The following is a 6,570-nucleotide window of genomic DNA, read 5'->3' on the forward strand; positions in this document are numbered from 1 at the left end:
TGTTGTGAAAAAAACTGATTTGGTTTTAGACAACTAAGTTGCAGAATTTCCAGAGAGAATAAAGTGCTATACTTTAGCAATAAAGTGATATACTATTGTCATAAAGTGCTATACTTTTCCATATAGTATTATACTTTAACAATAAGCTGCTATACTTTTCCATAAAGTGCTATACTTTGCCAAAAGCTTAAAATTTGAGTGAGGACCCCTCGTCGAGGTGGATAATTGGTCAGGTGACACATAACGTAGACGAATATAATATAGCTCTTTTTCTATTTAACAATGTCAACTCTTATACATAAAACATGACATCTGATATCGCTGAACCTCATACACATGAGACATATATAAATGTTGTGCATCAACCAAATATCGCAAAATTATCAAATAGCATTAGTTTTGAAATAGAACAATACCATGAGCTATGAATGTACACATTTGATATAAAATACAAGATCTGAAACACATTTCATAGACATATAACCACTGGTGGCCTTATAACATGCTTCCAAAATAAAAATATCTGATATATGATGAATCATAATAATCTGAATACTCATATATCCTCAGTACACATGCATACTTATGTTATAAGTATACATACTAATATAATATTAAAAAAGAAGACATCTTCAATACAGATAATGTTCCAAATATCATATCACTTTCTTCAGTGTTGTTTCCCCTAATTACTTTAGCTGCATCATCAAGCTTGTCAAGGATCTTGTGTTGCAACATAATAAACATCTCCATGGGTTTCCTTCGAAAGGAACCGCGATTCTTCATGCATAAGATTGGTGGTAGATCTTCAATGAATACATCATGTTCTAACTCTTCTCAACCAGTTCATAAAAACATACCTAGAAAATCATCAAAATCAAATATTGACAAGAGAGAACACTAAGCGTAAATTCAACGAACATGTGGTGGGCAAAGAGTTAAACTAACCTGACTTGCAATGGAGAACAACATAACCCACCTCCTCCTGCCGAATCCACTTCCTTTGAGCGCCAAGGATCCTCACCATCGTCGTCGGCTTATGCGAAAGCAACTCCTTACAAAGCCAGGTGATCTTCGACCTCCGCCATTACTCCGGGTGCTCCTCAAGTTCCATCCACTGGCGGCAACGACAAGTGCTTTAGGTTGATGGGCGAACTGCAGGGAGTCAATGTTGAAATTATTGGTGGGCTTGATGGAGGAGGGGAAGTGAAGGGAGGGAAGAGGAGGAGGTTGGTGGTAGTGGTTGAAGGAGAAGAGGAAGAAGAGAGCTCTGAGCTCAGATGGAGGAGGAGGAGAGAGGGAGAGATCAGTTTGGGGATGAAGGGTAGTTTAGGATTTTTTAAGTTTTTGGATAAATATAGTACAAATATTGGGTGTATTTGTACATTTGGGTTTAAAAATAAGTGGGATGTGATATAATGGGTCTATTGATGTTTTGAAAAGTGAATGGGTTTTTAAATAAGTTGGGGTAAAACTTTGGGTTAAAAGAGGATTTTCCCTTAGAATTAATATAAAACTATAGTCATCCACTCTCTCTACAACTTTAGAGTTTTCGTGTAATGGTTAGAGGAAATTTACATGGTATCAGAGCCTAGATTTGTGGTAGCACGCTCATCAACACTAATAGGAGGGGTTTGTAGCAGGTGTTGAGGGCGGCCGCAGGTAGAGATGTTACCAGTGAAATTGGGCTATTGTTAGAGTTGGGTGGTGTTAGCGGTAGGCTAAAGTTACAGTGAAGTAAACAGGAGTTTAGGGTAATATTTTTATAGTTTTTGACCCATAAAAAGAGCGTTCAACTTGCGGGAACATATGAGAACATAAAAATATAACCCTCAACTCTGACCACAACTTTGAAGTTTTGATGTAATGATTAAATGAATATTTACAAAATATCAATTTAATACTACTCAATATGTTGAATTCCCTTAAGTATAACATTACTAAAACATATTTCATAGGTTAAACACTAGTGCAAGGCAGGGCTGCCCCAACGGTTGTAACCGTTGGGGCAAATCATGTCCCTAACGGTTAGAACCGTTGGGCTAAAAAAAAGACCGTTGGGACAAATTGCGTTGGGGCCGATTTAGTCCCAACGGTTGCCAAGTTTGCCCCAACGGTTCTAATCGTTAGGGCAAATATTTTTCCCTTTAAAAAAAAGAAAAATATTTGCCCCAACAGTTGGAACCGTTGGGGCATATATTAGCCCTAACGGTTACAACTTTGGGGCTAATATATGCCCCAACGGTTACAACCGTTGGAGCTAATATATGCCCAAACGGTTCCAACCATTGGGGCAGTTAAATAAATTAAAAAAAAAAGAAAATTAACCAAAAATATTATGCACAAATACTGGAGATGATCATCATGCAACAGATTACATACCAGAAACATAGAGAAATCGAAATTGAAAAATCTATCGATTATCTAATTCTAACCATTCTTTGTGATTCTTGCCAAGAGTATCAGATTATAACATCATTTTGAGTTGTCTTCCATACGAGTTTGAGAGGCATGTCTTCTCTCCAAAAGACTGACTTGAATCTTCACTATCCATTGTCATTCTCACCTCACGAACAATGTATTTGCCCTTCTCTATCGGCTACTTTATTTGAAGTTATCAACTCCAACACGACAACCCATAGCTCCAATTCGTGCACCTACTTAACAAAAGATAAAAGATTTTGCCACTTCATACAGTTTTCCAATTAATCAAAGCTTAAACTGATTAGTTTGTTAAGTGCTCCCCTATGTTTTCGACATTGCATTCTGGAAAACACATGATGCATCAACTAAATATATCTCAACTCACATTAACTTTTTAAAACAATAAGTTTTAAGATGCAGTTAAATGAACTGTCCAAATTGGCTCCGGTTCATTTACATTGTATTGGCAATATATATTAGGTTTATTACGATCTTCCCTTTGTTTATAAAAATATGAGTAGATTAAACTAAAGCAGTAAAATATAGGCCATACTAATTGGATATAACAAAACAAATATCTCTCAGGTTTTAGTCACTGATCACTTTGTCATTATCATTGACCAACAGAAAAGGAAACTATACAGATGCATGCAAGATAAAACTACACCGTGCATCTCACAACTCAGAAATCAATTACTTCCTATTCCCAAACGCACCGCCAATGTCATTTGTATAGGTTGCATCTGTCAGATGCATCTATGTACAACTTCTACATACACAGATGAAATGCCCTTGTTTGTGAAATCAACATACATTAAGGTAACAAACAGTACAGTACAAATAATATATTACATACATGACTGCTTTTCATCATGCATTTAGTTTAACAATGACATAGTTTGTATTGATGCTTAATGCATATAATATTTCAAAGAACTATGTGCATCATCAATGCAAATGTATGAATTTTGTATCTTAGACAACTAATGCTTATCTTCATAGGGGGGTCAACATGCAACTGAATAAGAAACTACATGAAGCGCTAGGCTCAAATTCAGTTTGTCCATGTTCCATGGGAGGCATCCAAATAAGCATCCACACCATAGGCCATGATTTATTTTTAAATGCTTATAAATATGGATTGTTTACTGAAGAAATATTATAAATTATATTGTGCACTTTACAGACCTAAGGCATCAAACAAGCATCCACACCATAGGCATATCTTCTTTAGGTGCAGCTAAGTTCCAATGATATAGAGACTAACTGTCATCCTAAACCTGTGTCTGTATAACACATAACCTAAAACCTCATGCAGACACCTATGATGTTAGTTGATGTATAAAAGCCAACGTAAGTAAATCTAAGATTATATTTGCTATAACGTGATACATAATGCACTAACTGAACGAGTATTTTTTCTTAAAAGATTAAAAAAAATTAAAAAAACTAAGATAGTAAAGAAGTGAGTATATTTACCTTGGGTGCGGAAATAGCCTTAGAGTCATCCTGTGGTTAGGCTTTCAACCTGGCAGATCCATCAAAAAGAGATGGAAGTTCAAGAATAAGAAGCTCTAAACCTATGGAGAAACAAAATTTACTCATCAAAATTTCTGGAGATTTATGATAAAATACTATGTTAAAAGTAATGATGATCATCAGAATAGTAAAAGCTGCAGGAAATAAGGCAACTGTTATGAGACAAAGAATGGTTGAATATTGACAGTAGCAAAGTGAAAACTTTTCCATTCAATATGCACCCACACACAATCTGGCAACAAATAAGATGGTAATATTGACAGTAGCAAAGTAAAGACTGCATATCTGCCTAAGTATACTTCAAAAACATCTTCGGAGCTGATAAAACAATATTTGAACAAAAACATATGTGAATAAAAAGAAACAACTTTGAGGTTTTCACCCAAGCGTTCGAGATTGATTACATGGATCTTTTCTTTTCCAGTTATATGAAATGCACCAATCGAGCCAATCATACCTTTCCTCAAACTCAGGTTTCTAGGTTGTTAGCCAGCACAATCAACAATTTTAGTCTTCCACGTAAAAGTAAAACCATCACAGATGATGCTCCATGTCTCATATTTGATCAGAGACTTTGCACATAAACATCATTAGTGCATCTACAAACTCTTTTCCACAGGCTTCTTCACTGCCTAGTCAAATGTACGAAAGATGGCAGGAGAATGGGACAAAAAATCATACTCAAGAAAAGGCCGACAAATAGATGTCAAGTTTAATTGAAGGCAAGAAAAAGAATAATCAATGATAAAAGTATAATACGAAACATCAACAAAGACAACTTGAGACAAGTGTAAGAACAAACTTCTGACTAATGATTGGAATGAAGGAATTGAACCTTTCTTCTTATCTAATTACAACTCAGCTTAAATTTTTCTACAAGTACAGTTGTCTTTTTATCCTTCTGCCACCTAATATAGTCCTACATTCAAACACTAAATTAGCACAAAGGGGGGAAAAAGCAAAACTCATAGTACAAAAACATCCAAATTAACATTAAATGGAAGAAAACACAGGAATTGAACCTTCTTCTGATTCTCATCACCATCCTCCCTCTTTGGCTTCTTCATATAAAGATTCTTCTTCATATAGAGTACTTATAGAAAATTTCAAGATGATAATATCTAAATATGAAAGGAACAATATAAAAGAAATACCATAAATCAAAAGAATTTCATTCAAGTAAGCATAGTTCTCAAATGATGATTTCCCCAAGCAAAATCTGAAAAGAACTTACAAGCAAAAGATAGAAGAAGGCAGCCTCACTGGAGGTGGCAAGTAACAGTCGATAGTCTCGCTGGAGGCTTCTCGAGTAGTAGAGGCTTTTTGAAGGTGTAGATAACCCTAATTAGAAAATGCCCAAAATTTTAACAAATACACAAACATTTCAAATAATTTTCAAATTAGGGTTTAGGTTTTGAGGAAGAGTACCTACAAGTGGTTAGGGGAGGCAGCAACAAAAGGTGCTCTAGTGAGGTTAGATACTATGCCAGCCATTGCAAGTGCTCCAGCGGGAGTCGCTCAGACAACGAGAGCGTTCGACTAAGTCGCTGGTGGTGCCTTGGGCGGTCGCTGATGCGTACCCGGTGGTGGCGGCGGGGGGGGCGGGGCTACTACGGTTAGGGGTCGGTTCGGATGGAAGAGACGGGCCGCCAGAGAGAGGCTGCGTCCTGGTGTGCTGGGAAGATTAGGTAGGTCGTTATGGTGCTCGGACAAAAGGAGCTCAACACGAGGGAGCATAGAGCGGTGACGATCTCCCAAAGGGGGTGACCATCTCCGAAAGGTGGTGACGATCTTTAAGAGGCGGCGACGAGCTCCGATTTAGGATAGAGAGGAGACCGATTTCTAATTTGGGGGAAAATTGGGGCTGACTATCTTGTCACTGGAAATGAGAGAGTATATTTGAGGCGGGGATTTTTTTATGTTAAAAAATTTGGGGAAAAATTCCCCCTAATTCTTGCCGCTGAAAACAGCTATGCCCTAACGGTAGGAACCGTTGGGGATGATAAAAATTGCCCTAACGGTTCAATCCACTCGTTGGGGTGAGCATCTTTTTACAAGTGAAATATGAGAAATGGATTGACTATTAAAGGGATTTGCATATATAACCCTCATAATTATTAGATTAAAGAGTAATATTTGCAACTAGGTTCATAGGGTATATATACCCTAGGGGTGCATTCGGTCCGGATACGGCTCCGCTATGATGCTTATCATATTCATATCCACTTGCCCATCTCGGATACGGATACGGATACAGATATACCTCGGTAAGAAAAATTTATAACCATATCCACTAAAATCGGATACGGTTATAGATATACATGCGGATATATAAGCGGATATGCATGCAGATACAAAACAGATATGAGAAAACTAGATAGTATTGAGAAAAACATAGTTCATGTGATACAAAAGAGTTTGTTAATATGTCCATTATAATTGAAAAGTTAAGATTAGACATCTTGATCATCAAAATTAACCACAAATCCATAATCTAAGAATCGAAACTATCATAAGAGTATGACTAATATGTATTTGGATATTTTGGATACGGATAAGGATACGGATATTTCACTACAAAGCCATATCCGTAACCATATCCTATCG

The 6,570-nt window shown here is 36.7% G+C and overlaps 1 long non-coding RNA gene across 2 annotated transcripts; it reads right to left on the reverse strand.

Annotated features, from left to right (window-relative positions):
• LOC109849658 lies at positions 572-5,484 on the reverse strand. 2 transcript variants are annotated; one of them, XR_002249191.1, is made up of 6 exons: positions 5,392-5,484; positions 5,198-5,304; positions 3,904-4,004; positions 2,436-2,657; positions 949-1,155; positions 572-860 (listed from the first exon to the last, which is right to left on the reverse strand). It is a non-coding gene; the product is annotated as an uncharacterized LOC109849658 (long non-coding RNA). The 2 variants fall into 2 exon arrangements; XR_002249192.1 differs by having other exon boundaries at positions 5,396-5,483.

This window comes from Asparagus officinalis, chromosome 7 (assembly GCF_001876935.1).
Source record: "Asparagus officinalis chromosome 7, Aspof.V1, whole genome shotgun sequence".
NCBI lineage: Eukaryota > Viridiplantae > Streptophyta > Magnoliopsida > Asparagales > Asparagaceae > Asparagus > Asparagus officinalis.